Source organism: Haliotis rufescens, unplaced genomic scaffold, assembly GCF_023055435.1.
Source record: "Haliotis rufescens isolate VD_foot unplaced genomic scaffold, xgHalRufe1.0.p SCAF_2, whole genome shotgun sequence".
Lineage (NCBI taxonomy): Eukaryota > Metazoa > Mollusca > Gastropoda > Lepetellida > Haliotidae > Haliotis > Haliotis rufescens.
The window spans coordinates 19943565-19959011 of record NW_025963890.1 but is presented as its reverse complement, the minus strand read 5'-3'; the positions used below and the strand labels follow the sequence as shown (position 1 = coordinate 19959011).

The following is a 15447-nucleotide window of genomic DNA, read 5'->3' as shown; positions in this document are numbered from 1 at the left end:
TTTTGAAATGAAGCAAATCGTATTCCAGAAAATACAGTTATGTGTGAATATTTGCAGATGAGGTCAGGAAGCAATATGGTACTTGAAACAGAGATGTATGTTTACAAATGATACTGTTTGTTTTTTTGTATTTTGTATGCAACTTGCTATTTATTATTGTTTGCACAATTTCAAAAATGTTTTCACAATTTCATAAATGTTTTCATCATTTTCATAAATAAATATCCCCATCTTCCCTTGTATTATTCACTCATAACTCACTATAAGAAATATGTTAAAATACCTCCTATTTTTTACAAGAAACAGCGACATGTTACAATACAATTATGATACATACATAAGATTATTTAGTCTTGCGTGACCATTGATACAATGCCGAAGTATACTGGTAATGAACATATTGTATTCTAAGTGATGGAACTGTTTATTGAAAATGTAGACATTATGTTCTGATTAATTTATCTCAAGTTTACATAACACATTTATCAACAACACAATATTTCATTGGGTGGCGTCTCCTGCAGTCTACAGGCGACAGGTTTATTCAAAGCTAATATGTATAGTAGTGCCAGTGCAGTCAAACAGGTATAAACCATCAGAGGTAGGGTTAAGTACATGTTTGCATATGTGCTAATGTTGCATTACTTATTGTGCTGTAGATGGGGATACAGCTGCAGTTTTACTCCCAGAAGCAGTGACACCAACAGAAAGTGCCTTTTGTGACAATGGTAAGACATTATAATCTTATGTCAATAGTACAAAAGTAGATGTATTTGTATGTATTTGCAGAAATACAAGCTGCCCCTTCACCACAAATAGTTTTCCCTCCAAATTTTTGCTTGCAACCAGTTCAATACACACCAACAAGTTCAGCATGGGCCTCATAAAATGAATCTTATGCTGGTATGACCTGTCGGTGGCCATGGACATCCTTACATACTATCAATACAAGATTCATAAGCAATGAGCACAGGCGAATCATTTATAACATTCTCAATATATATATTCAGTGATCCACATCAACTTGTCCAGACTACTGATATGAAGTATATGATTTTGCATCAGTGTTGCAGGGACAGGAGCATGGATGTCTTAATATCCCTGGTTGGGATACTACATACAGCGCCAAAAGTAACCGAGGCCTCAACATGTACAAGCGGGGAAAAAAACACAGAAAAAGTAACGTTTGTGAGGAAGAAATAACCACACAACAAGGGAAATGTTCTTATTAGATAAGGGGCGGTCGGGTAGCCTAGTGGTTAAAGCGTTGGCTCGTCACGCCGAAGACCCGGGTTCGATTCCCGACATGGGTACAATGTGTGAAGCCCATTTCTGGTGTCCCCTGCCTTGATATTGCTGGAATATTGCTAAAAGCGGCGTAAAACCATACCCACTCACTCTCATTAGATAATAAAGATATGAGAAGAAACTGAGTAAATATTGGCAAGCTAATTTTTCATTGTTTGCCCTAAATTTGTGTTACTGAATGTAAGCCTGTTTTCAACTCTACTTTTGCCAATTTCCTTCAATGAACTCTTACTTTAAGAGAAATGAAAACCTGTGTGATGATGAGCAGGTATATTCCTGATCCTTGAGTTCAACAACATTACATGTAACCTAATCTTTGCAACTGAACTCATATATTTGGTTTGGCCCCCAAAACAATTTGATCAATTTATTGGAATGGATGTAATACGGATAACATTGATAACATTGATAAGGGAGATAATCTGATTTTTATCAATGTTTTACTGTTAATAAATGTTGAACTTGAAATACTATTGTGGATTTATTCACTATCCCCTGCTATGAAGAGGAAGGGGGACAGATGAATGTGTGCTGTCTGTCTGTCCATTCACATGAAATATGCCAAACTATTGGAGGTATTCTTTCATTAAATGTTGACCATTTTAGTCATGCAAAAATGTTCTTATCTTTCATTACTACAGATGCATCTATACAGATAAATTTCAGTGGAAACAGTGGGTTTATACCACATCAACTGGACACTTAATAATGCACACATCCTCTTACACAAATCAAACATTTTGGTACACAATTACACATGTATATATAATCACATATGATGCACATATTTATTCATGCATCAAATTCACACCTCAGTTCATAAGATGTATCTGCGTACAGAATGAACATTTTAGTCATTCATTAAAACAAGCATCAGGTATGGAGACTAAATCTTACCTTCCATACATCAAATAGATTTATGAAAAGAATGACTCGCATATGTAATTTCTGACATTAACACCACTCCAGTCATTAGCAATGTTGACATTGACATTGGCATTTTCCATTCCATCAGAGGGTTCATGATGCAAATTAATTATGTCTTTCCTATCAATTCCTATGTTGTGAAAAGTACTACACATGCTGTGATAATTTGACAGGCCCTCTCTGGTGATGTTCTAAGGCCACTATGTAAACAAGAAAATCGCCGCTTTAAGATGCCAAAGCTTTGTTCTATTAAAACTCTAGTTCGGACATGGCAGCGGTTATATTTTTCTTGACTTCTAGATGCTGGAGAGAGGAATGGTGTCATCAGGTAGGTTTTGCAGGGGTAGGCTGAATCCCCTAACAAAAAACCTTTGTATGTGCCTGTAACATACACAAATAAGAACACATGACATATGAAATTCTGTCACCCAAATAATATTTGGAACGGCAGGGGAGATAAATTGATAGACATGATCACACTATACAAATGAGAACTTCAGTATTTCACATCATAATGCTGTCTGTCTGCTAAGGATGCTAGAATATCGTGAATGGTGCTTTTACATTTCTTCATGAAAACATTGCAACATGCCAGCTCAAGAAATATTTAACAACTTCAGTGGTTATGTGATCATAATTTATTTCTGACAAAACCAGCTTTGAGAAATATTCACGTTACTTGTATTTTTTATTTAATAGTCATTTGTACCGATGTTCATAGCAACTACAAAGTCTGGTAATCAAATGTGATACCTACCATTTTCAAACGCAACACTGATTCTGCTGTCCCTGAATATCCTGCTGTCATGTACACTTCCTGGCCATTTTGCTACACAGTTGATAAATCTGTATTCTGCATCACAGATCATCTGAAAGGGAGCAGAGGCCCGTTTTCATTGGTACTGAAATATACTTTCATTTGTAAATAATGACATAAAATTCCCATTATTTGTTAGGTATCATGTAATCATAATTTAATTTTTTGTTGGTGTTAATAAATACATAACTTGTGTGAACCATTTATATACATACCTGAACATTCATCGAATGATAGCCTTTACGATTCAGGTAGTCACCTTCATTCACCTTTGGGCCTATGATTCTTACAAATGTGCCATCTACACACCCTAGCAAATTTGGAAATCCTGAAAGAAAATGATTTTATTTTTAATTGGTTGGAATCTTGTATTTGTGTAAAAACATTCATCCTCCTAATTAAGGTTTAATGAAGTGAACATAATATGGAACAGCAAAATACTTGTAAATATTACTCAAATAAGCATGTCAAGTTTCAGCTTTATGAATAAACTTACTGATATGAAACGTTATAGTATTTATATACGACACTCAATAAAAAGTTCAATATCTTTATCTTTACGTTTGTTGTCGTTTAGCGCGATAGAGACGAGTCGAAAACTAGGTGCTTATAACTGATAACGACATCACTATTTCGTGTAATATTATGTTTAGAACGTATTTTGTCTGTTATCGTAAGGGTGCAGGCAATTAGTTGTAACAGCCCCCCAGTTTGTCCAGTTCGAGGATTTTCATTTTTTGTGCCACTGATATAAGATTTAACTCACTTCCAATAAAACACAATTTGGCATCTTAGAAAAGTAATAACGTTTGCTCTATTCCCATCCTGTACCTCTTGCTTTAACTATAACTTTACTTCACCAAAAATATACTTTATTACACTGCATGTGGGATACAGCAAACGTTATTTCTTAATTTATGTTTGGTATAGTTAGGAATCTTTCCCTTTTCACCTTTTTTGACGCGCGACAGTGACTTCATAGTTCATATTGATCCATCTTTGGCAGTTATTTTTAAGAGATCGAAATGAATGCATGAGTTATCTTGGCCTCGCTTGTTTCTGCCAGTCAATCTGTCAGTCAATAACTCCCTTATTAGAGCATTGTGAGGCGAGGCAGGTGATGGCGATCTCAAGAATCAGCGTTATATTTTATTCGATGTATAACAGGTGCATGTCTTGTCTAATTAAAATAGAAATCTCATTTTCTATCAATTCAAAGGCATTATTTACATGGTAAAAGAATCATTAATTCTTTTTTTACAAATCGAGTGTTGCCAGTGGCATAAAATAAGCCATAATGTCTAACAAAAAGGTGTCCAAGCTTCGGTAATCCATCAGAGTAGAATGTAAATGCTAATTAATAACGGTGCAAAATGAGTCAAATTTCACTTTCACGATCAGTTGAATGCGCGGGGTCTGAGAACTAACGAACATGTCAGACAGGGCCATCCATTTCGCTATTACGTCCTTAGTGGCCGGGAATAATAAGTGATTTCACGCTTTTTAAAAAAGCATAATTTTATACACACCACATTAAAGAAGACTTTCAAGTTAAGATAGGTCATGGCACTAGCGCCGATACACACCACATTAAAGAAGACTTTCAAGTTAAGATAGGTCATGGCACTAGCGCCGATGAGGAGGCAGTGAGGGGGTTGAGGATGTGTAATAATATACTAACGTTTATTTTAATATCCTGCATTTCGCGTCATTTAGCAAAACCTAAAAATAAAATATACTACTCAAAAGAAGTTAAGGATCACCTGATTCTTTCATATTACAATAGTTAATCACTCATGCCATGACAGATTAACATTACCAATATGAAATAATCGGGTGATCCTTAACTTCTTTTGAGTAGTATATGAGTCAGTCAAGCGCCGTTTTGTTTACATGCACAAAAACAAAACCACCAAAAGATCCAACATACGATGTCAATACGTATTGCCAGCTCTCAATGTTTTCTATGTAGAACCTTTGAAGAAACGATTTATAAAGTAGATGACAAGATCGACCAGGAGGAGAACCCCATAGTGATAGATATCGGGAGGCGTCTGACACGGTAATCGGGTATGAAGACAATTATTAGATAGTCTGGGAGCATTTCAACTGGTATGTTCAAAGGAGTAGGGTTTAGAAGACATGTACCCAATACAAAGTAAAGTGCACACCAATATAATTAAAGTATGTCTTAGTTTAGCGACAACTAAGATCTTATTTTAATTAGGTTGAATGCACCCTGAAATGCTTGTATTGAATAGGGCTACCACGCCAAGTTACTTTCGATATGCAACCAAGAACAAGAACTTTGAAATATAAGGCATCAAAACTTCATACAAACATTCAATATTTTCTTTGAAATTTATGAGAGAAAATCGAACCAAAATATATTTATTTTGGCCACATCCAAACGTTATCAGAAAAAAACGGCTACCGTATATTAATATGATAAGTATGGAGGCAACTCTTGGAAAGTGTAGAAGCATTTCGTCTGGTAGGTTCAGGGACGAACGGTTTTGAAGACGTGCCCAAAACAAAGTAAAATGCACTCAGAAAGTCTTGAAGTCATGGCTGCCAAACCACGTGACCAATGACCAACATGTCAAGCATCTAAAGCAGCAGAAACAAGTTTGACAGTAAATGTACATCGGTTGTGGAGCAATATGGCAAACTATGTCTTTAAAAATGAAGTATATTTAAATTGTCTAGCCTTGGTCATTGGGCCACGAGATTTGTGTGGTTTCTGGTACTGTTATTGAATTATCTCTGGTAGAAAAATCGTCGGATTAATAATAATGCTGAATAGTGCTTCCAGCCAAATTCTCACCAAGTGAGCCGAGTTTAATACGGAGTTATGACCATTTCCTTTGTGCGCAATAGTTATTGTCGCACAGACTAGTATTTTTAACGGTGTACGACATAAAGGGGCGAAATTTGTTGGTTTTGTTACCATAACAAAGTATTGGACAACTCTCAGCACTGTCTGTTTTTCAAACCAGTTTAATATTTGTAGTTAATGTTCCACCCTCAGAAGAAGAAATGTAATATTCTCTATCCATGTGTAATTTTATACTCAGAGTCACAGAGGTAGAGCGAGTGCTGCGCGATCACAATTCTCGCAACGTTAACTTTGCAGATCTTATAAAATGGATTTGCATGGACTAGTTGCTTGATCCTGAGATCTAGCAATGTTGCACATAACACTAAACTGGGGGCTTGTTGGCTTTAACTGTTGTTTTGCTCTGCTAATGTGGTCTCTGTGTTTTGTGGATATTGGTCGAATTTGCACATTGTATTAGGCGCAAAATAACACAAACGTGTTGACTGTACATAGGTAACTCTTCTGTAAACCTAAGCGGCTTGTTCTGTTTATATTATGTCTTATTTATATGTTTAATGTATTAAGTACACATCACGTGTCTCCGAAGTGTGTTGTGTTCTACATATGATAATTGCACGTATCACTTTCATGTTTTATGTGGATGTTTACAATCTTGTATATGAACGTGTTTGCTATAAATAAATGTATTTTACATGAAGTTAGGTATCTGTATATGGATGTAGTGTTAGGTCTTCATTCTGTAACATTGGGTACAAGTGACTAAGAAGTGGTCTCTATCCCATCAAATCGTTTCCAAGATGCTTACACCACGGCGACTCATTTTCACTCAGAGTTATCTTACTTTGATGACCTTCACCCTGACTCAGCACATTCACTTGCCGCCATTACTGCATTACTGGAAGAAGTTACTAGAACGAAGTAAGTTTCATTATTGAAGTGCCCAGTCAGTTTAATTAGACGCCTGACAAACTTAGAAATTGTCCTCAGGAAGGTGTTCGCGCACATCCCTCATCAAAATGCCGACAGGTCCCCGGTAAAAAAACTTTCTAATCTTGCCTCATATCTAGCCTAATGATGATAGTCGGAATCTGTTTTAGGCCTAATGGAGTTTTATCGCATCTGTTGTCATTGAAGGGAAATTAATAATATTTAAAGAAATCACGACCAGTTTCTGTGTTCTGGTGACTGTGACACTAAATATTTAGACAGTCATAAGGGAAACCACGTGCACAGTACGTGGCCTGGCGAAAATCAAAATCCTGAATCCTCAGGCGATTGATCATCTAAACATACTCTCCCTAAATTCTAAATATTTGTTTGAGACAGAATGTTTGTTCTTCATTGATTCAAGACATTATAGATATATCACTTTTATTTCTAGTTAGGCAAACAATTTGCAATGTTGCAGACCCACCGAAACAATCGATGAACACTTCACAAGGCTATCATTTGTTGGGATAGCCCATCTGGAAAGTTTGAAAAGTGTATTTTGAACAGGGGTAGACACCACTGGTCATACCCAACTAGTTCGCAGCTCATTTCGGACTAGTGTTTTTTTTTGTAAAATAACTAGATGTTTTGAGAATTCCACTCGACCTAACCCTCTAGATTTTCGATTTTCACTAGTACTGACTTGTGGCTATGTCTATCTCTGTTGGGACTTGAGTTGTCACTCACTGTATTGTTTAGTCTGTTCAACCATGTCGACTCATTATCATATTATGTATAGTTATTAGTTAATGCATTTTGGAAACTGACATTGAACCGTGAACCGGAAGTGTCGGAAAAGGTTTCCGTTTCTAGTTTTCATTAACCAAAATCTTAAGGTGGTCGCCTAGCAACCGTGGTCTCAGTCAGACATCTTTGTTCATTGTAAACAGACAACTGATATCGCTTCACCTTTGCGTTGCAAAGTACTGTCGAGATTTACTGATTTCAACCTCTTGTTGCTGCTCATCTCTTGCTTTCCCTATGTTTTCGTCTGTCTCAGGTATTTTCTTGTGTTTCTTTTCTACCTTTTGTGCTTTACTTCTTCAGCCAAGCTAACTTCCTAATTTCTGTCTTTGCATATCCTATTACACTTAGATCCATTCATACAACTGCTAGAAACTAAACCATTTTAATCACCAGTTGTTATATCTATATTTCTACAGCAGTTCTTCTTTAATATTTACTCCATTTTAGTTATTTCCGTCACTATCTGTCTTCGTTGCAATATGAATGTACTTGTTATATTCCTTAGTTCGTGTTTCATGTATAAACTTATGTTTCAGGAATTAAACTACATTGGAAATAATATTTATCCAATATGAGTTGTATAAACTTTGATGGGTTTTTTTAAAACAGGAAAACACATAATGTGTCGTCATATGATACATTCAATATTTGTTTTAAATAGGTATAATCTAACATTACGCACTAACAAATTAAGTTACTTCATGCAAATGTTCTGGTCACCGGGTTACTATATCATATATGGTTGATAATCTGCCGAGATCCAGTGGGAATGATGACTATTCAATAAATTCATACATTTTGATTCTTTGTATGTACATATACCTGTGGGGGTGGACCGGCTCTGTGGTCTAGTGGTAGAGCTGAAGGTCCGGGGTTCGAGCCCCGACCGCGTCTTACCAAAAGACGTTGAAAGATGGACCCCTGAAGATCCGGGGTAGAATAGGTCTTCAGGGACCCACGCTTGCTGTAAAAAGCGACTATGCTTGTTGTAAGAGGCGACTAACAGGTTCGGGTGGTCAGGCTCGCTGACTTGGTTGCTGCATGTCATTGTGTCCCGATTGCGTGGATCGATGCTCATGATGTCAATTACTGGATTGTCTGGCCCAGACTCGATTATTTACAGCTCGCCGTCATATAGCTGGAATATTACTGAGTGCGACAACAACCAACCAACCAACGTTAAGGGATGGTACTTCTTATTACCCAGTCTGGCGCTTAGCATTAAGGGGCTAACACAAGGACTGGTCGGCTCAGAGTCAGTACACCTTAACTAAGTGGGGTATTCATGTTAAACTGCGGCATGGTATCTTAGTGAGCTAGCACTATAAATCGGCATCAGTACGAACATTAAACCCAATTTCACCTCACATACACCTGTTAGAAAGTGGCACTTGTCCTTGCCAAACTGCCCAATAGTTAAGGTATCCCGAGAACTGGTAGAAATTTAAGGGTTTTGCTATATTTTATCATCATAAGGAGTTAGGACTAGTGGGCTAAATCTATTAGTTTCAGTTCTATCACTGTATGTGCTTGAAAGGAATGCCCTTTTCTACATATTTGAATTTGTTTCAATTCATATTGCAACAGATAATGCATGTTGTGAGTGATGTAGATATTTTCCCCATACTACATGATATACTGCCGAATTCATTTTCACTGGAATTTCCTACATGAAGTTAAAGTTCACATGAAACAGAAAAAAAATATCTTGCCATCGCACTGTTAGTTCGAGTGACATGTAATAACATAGCTGGATTCAGATTTGTGTATGACTATAACAGTGAAAAAAACCAACATAATAGTTTAAATATCTCAATCTCGGTATCTTCAAATTTAGGATCAGACCTTTCAAATGGTATATGACTTGTAGTAGCAAAGATTCTTTCCTCGATAAATTTAGGCTTCATCTACCATCCCAGAGTCACTGGGAACTCTGTTTGATAGCAGTAAAAAAACTGGTTGACTGGTGGTGAAAGAGTTGACAAATAATCTTACATCAGTCCACTCACTGACTCGCTGATGTTTCTTCATTTGTGTACAAGAAAAGTAATATATCAGAGTCTCAGAAAATTATATAACTGCAACACAAAAGGAACGAGTTTGCAAATTCCAACATTACCACAGAGGAAATCTTTTAACAAATCGCACTTCCAATATAATAAGTTTCATATCAAACAAATAAGCCTGTATGTTACATGGTTTCATAATTATTTTAAGGTATGTAACCTTTCAACATTCATAATTACAAACACATGTTTTTAGTTATTTGATATAAAATAAAACCCTCTACAAATTTGCTCAATGTATAATTTGTAACGTATACACCCAGGTGTGCCTTTTGGTACTGTTCATCTATCTACTCAAACGTACAACAGAAATAATTCTAAGATGAATTCTACCTAGTTACTATTTATGGCATTGATTAGTATGTTGTGGAAAATTGGTGATTTTACATTATTTTAGGTGTTGATTTCTCATGTTCATTACATTTTGTATACATTAGTATCATCCAAATTTTTTTTAAACTTCGCTGCTGAATCTTCATTGACATTGTCTACACTATATTTGTTGAAACAATAACTTGTATCAACCCAATTTGTGACGATTGCATTTGACAATATGACCCCTTTGGATTGAATCTACCGTTTACATGAATACAATCAGTGTCAATAAGTATGTGTTTATGCATACATGACATATATGACATCATGTGAGTGTGTGTTACATTTCTATCATACAAAGTTAAAACTTTTCATGTAGAGCGCTCTACAGTATGTATTACAAACTAGGATAAAAATCACGGTAAAGAAGATGATAAGATGAAACAACAAATGTTGTTTCATCTTATCATCTTCTTTACCTCCAAGTGAAAGCTACACGAAAACATTGCTGCAAACAAACTGTCCATACCGGAAGCGTCGGAAAAGATTTCCCGTTCTAGTTTTCAATTTTACCAAAATCTGGTGAAGGTGGTCGCTTAGCAACGGTGGTTTCAATCAGCCATCTTTGTTCATTGTGAACGGACAACTCTGATATCACAACTCTTTTGCGTTGAAAGGTTCAGCAGATTTCTTGATTTCAAGCACTTTTGTTGCTGCTCATCTCTTGCTTTCCCTATGTTCACGTCTGTCTCAGGTATTTCTTTGCTTCTTCTGCTTCCTTTGCCTTAGTTTCATTGTAGATCTTTGTTTCTTCTGTAGTCTCCACCTTTTTCACCGGCCCTTTTCTCCCACTGCTTACAGGACCATTTAACTAGGGCTTGGACGGGTAACTCGGGTACTGACCTGGGTACCCACATGACTACCTGGACCAGTGGTTAGACATACTGTTTAATGACATTTACAATAAAACTCAATGGTTACACTACAAGTATAGCTAATGTTCACTTTTCGATCTCACTATGCAAGCATTCGTTCTGACTTTTATATGTTCGAGTAAGGATAAAGCGTCTATCAACTGCAGTGTATACATGACCAGATCGTTTTAAACGTGTATTTAAATAGTTTTTGCAAGGGCTGCGGTAAAACAATTCCCATTCGGTCATTTTGTACCCAACACTTGAGACCTATAGCGGGTAGGGCCGGGTAATAGGGTGTCGGGTACCCGGGGAGTAACTTTTGGACTCTTCCCAGCCCTACCGTTTAACTAATATTTGCTAGCACATAGAATATCAGTTACATGGCCCTGCGCCCTGCTTTATAGTCCCGTCAGTGTGACTGTCTGGCAAGCCTTTACGCAAAGTACTTTTACGGTCCCTGCATTTTTAACTACCTATTAAATATCATAGAAAACCTCCACGTACCCCATTCTCAACACTTTTCAGCTGTTTATACGTTCCTGACGCAGTGACAGAATCAAATTTTGATACAACATTCATCATTAAAAATTTGATAATAACTTTAGGACGACAATAAGACAGTGTCAAACATAAATGATCCTGGGTGTTTTTACCTGATAATATTTCGTCCTATTACGCATTTACGCAAAATCATTTACAGCCAGTCTTAACGTAATCATTCAAACTAATAAAAAGTGTACATTTCATGTCACAGAAACTTACAATTAAATTCATGTAAAATATACACTCAATCTATCTTTGAGTCCCGAGACGCACAACAGTATTCATTGTACCTACAGCGCATAATAAGCAGTTATTGGTGTCTGTCCATCCATCAATAACTGTCACTTTCCACATGATCATTGATTCATGCCATGCTCCAAAGTACTTATCTAAACATACAGTACACTACACCATTTCATTATTTTACAGGACTCTGATTTTTTTTGTAAGTCAAACCCAGATAATATGACCTCATAGGCTTCTGAGCATGTGCCATATGTGTGTCTCGAGCCTGGCACCCCTATCGAAACTAGATGAAACCAGGTAAATCCCTGTACTTGATCAATAATTACAAACATGATATATAATAACGGCCCTACATGAAGATAGGGACCGACAATGTACATTCTGCCTATAGTTCTGCATAGAAGCTAAAACTCTGTCCACCTGCATGATATATCCTAAGATGATGCACTACTTTTCATATTCAGAAGTTCAGATATATGTAGGTAGATATTTATGTAGATATTTAATCAGATTACTGCAAGATACAAGGGCGAAGTTTATAATTTTCAGACACTGGTTGAAAATGTCAGACATTATCTTTTAATTAATTTGTCATACAAAATCACAAACGCAAATCACATTCGTCACTGTTAATACCTACCAATATTGATATGGGAATAAATTTGCAAGTAGGTTGCACCAACTTTATGGTAGCTTCTTACCGATTAGCTTATTCAAAAGTATGTGAATTATAGAGCATGTATAAAACATATGTAGAACATATGTCACCAGATCATTCTTTAAAAGACACGAACCAATATCAAATATTGGCACACAAATCGTATATATCGCAGTATATCGCAATACGGAGGTCTGCATTGCATACATATTGTAATAGGTATTGGGGTCCAAATATATATTTGTACTGTTCAAATTGTACTTCTTCATTCACTTATCCAGACTTCAGATTGCGAGATGGGTAGTGTGGATAAACGAAACTACCTATTAGGTCATAAATATGGAATGTTAACGTAAAGCATGTGCTGTTTACTGGTTTACATGGTTTAGATAGGAACCCAGTCAATCTATAGGCCTCAAGAAAGTAGAATATAATTCATATGATTATATATTAATGCTTTTGTGACCGTATCGGAAAATATCGTTACATAAAGGTAGTACAGCGATAAGTGTATTGCAATATACCAGTTTTATTGCACACCCCTTACAGTGCAGTCCCATTATACCATGTCATTAATGGCACTGATTCAGATTCTTCTCGAGAGACAAGTCTACAGACAAAACTAAAAACGTGTTATAAATTCTAAACAATGCATTTTATTCATTCTATATTCGGTTTCGCAGCAAATACACTGTATGTATACACGTATACGTTGGCCAATGGGTTGAAGGGTTTGAGTAACATTCGACTTGTGAAAAGTTGTTGATAAGACAAGTATGTATGATAAATTAATTTAGACACTGTTGTTGTCAGGTTTATGTAATGTGGATCATGCATTATAAAAAGATACTTCCGACACTTCGGGGTTTTGAAATTACGATAAAACAATAAATAATAGAATCTAAAGTATGATGGTAAGTGTTAAGGTTGTGTAAGAAGATACGCAAATGAAAAGTTTTCTTATAACATACCATATTAGAAGGTTAGAAATTGTTTTTCATTAACCCGAAAATATAATCGGTTACATCAGTTTACATCTAGCTGATTGTAAAAATCACCCACAAGGAAATGTAAGTCTTATGTAGACTCTTTAGTTTTGAACCCTGCCTAATAATACCAAATTATCTGCGAGGTTGATATGGTAATACGATACATATAGGTGAAGACATATTTTGACAACGGGTAGGGTCGGGTCGGGTGGTCAGGCTCGCTGACTTGGTTGATGCATGTCATCGGTCCCAATTGCGTGGATTGATGCTCATGATATTAATCACTGGATTGTCTGGTTATTTACAGCCCGCCGTCATATAGCTGGAATATTGCTGAGTGCGTAAAACAACAAACCAACCAACCTTTTGGGTAGAATGTCCTTTGACCGTTCATATGTATTTATGTGCAGTTGGGGATTATATATTCTTTCGTAGTTTCTATTTTATTAGAGGGGGGGGGGGGGGGGGTTCTCGAGTATACAGAAATCACTCCCTGCAACTGACCGTAATCCGATTTTGTATTACGATTCATGCATACTCTCCACACTAGTCTTCACGTACAGATGATCACACCTATCATTGACTGACTCCCTCCCACCAGGACAATAGGAGTGTGTAATATACTCATTTAGAATATTTTGGGAAATAGTGTTAATTTTGTACTCTAGGAGATGTTGGTATCTTGAAAACTATGATGCATGGTATTAAGTGAATAGACTGAATAATGTTGAAATGTAATTTATTGAACATTTCAATCTTTTCCTTTGCAAAATGTTATATATGTACGAAAGATGAAATTAAATAATTAAAGCAAACCATGGTTAACATAACGAAAAAGATGTCTCGGCAAGTTGTAAAGGCGTACCTTGGGTCCAAAGTGTTGACATTCGAATTGACATCAAAAGTCTTAATGCAAATTTTATATGAAAAGTAAAAATGTTCTCATGGATGCTCGAATGTTTTTAGAAGGTCTGTTTGGGCATAACTTGCCCAATATTGAAAACATAAATTTATAACACCAATCAAAAGCCTGACATACTTCCAACTCTTTAGAACTAACCTGCAACATTTAACAAACTGACTCTGACCTAGTTCGAGATGCACGTACTATATACGCTCGCATTCCCGGCACTGCCGATCCTTACCTGGATTGTAACCACGTGAAAGAAACTCAATGATGATGTTCATCGCTCGCAAACTAGATATTTCTTGAAAAGCGCACTTTGCAATTTTTTGTCATTACTGAAAGTAATTTCTTATCGCCGGGATGGAGTGTTTTCACTTAACAATTATTAGTACACATGCAGCTATATTCGTTATTTAATAATCGTGTTATTCCGTTATTCTATTCCATGAAGAAAGGGCTATTGTCTTTGGGATACCAATAACATTAGACAGTCAGGGGACAAGTAAAGCTGCATCCCAGACTCCAAAATCCGATTTTTGTAGAAATATTATTCATCTGCTCGAATACAAACGTGAGAGAAAACGTATGTAATGCATCCATTATAAAGTATATCACAAGATTCAGAAAATAAATGATTTATATCATTATTTAATGCAGAAGCCAGTATCAGACGGCATGCTATCCTTCAACATCCCTTCTTACATCATTTTATTGCTAGACCCTGAAAACATCTATAAATATATTGGACAAACGAACACTGAGTTGCATTGTTTCGGTGTTGACATAGATGTTTTCTGAATCTTATTGCTGTCTGTGCCCAAACTGATGAGTCATGTAATGTGAACATGTCCTTTTGGCATAACTTCCCGTGTATTATTATATCAGTAAATGGATTTTCAACATCTCAGACCGATACCATTTATACTGGATTCGACCTTTGGGCTGACAAAAACATTGGGAACGGAGTAAGGAAATCCTTTAGCAGCCAGAAGTCACTGTCCTTTACAATGATTGTGTCAACAATGACAAAATATGTTTCAAAATTTAGAGAGTTTATATTACAACACCAGTTCCTACACATGTGTTTTTATTGTAGAAACAAAACAATTGATGTACTGTAAGACACATTTTAATCATTGCATTGCATTATCACAAACGTATTGTACAGTGATAAA

At 36.2% G+C, this 15447-nt stretch overlaps 1 long non-coding RNA gene and 1 pseudogene across 1 annotated transcript; one reads left to right on the top strand and one right to left on the bottom strand.

Moving 5' to 3' along the window:
• The first annotated feature begins 213 nt into the window (after positions 1 to 213).
• On the top strand, positions 214 to 1157 carry LOC124152593. The gene is made up of 2 exons (XR_007222115.1): positions 214 to 728; positions 1066 to 1157. It is a non-coding gene; the product is annotated as an uncharacterized LOC124152593 (long non-coding RNA).
• Positions 1158 to 1789: 632 nt separating this feature from the next.
• Positions 1790 to 14553, bottom strand: LOC124133813 (annotated as a pseudogene).
• Positions 14554 to 15447: the final 894 nt, after the last annotated feature.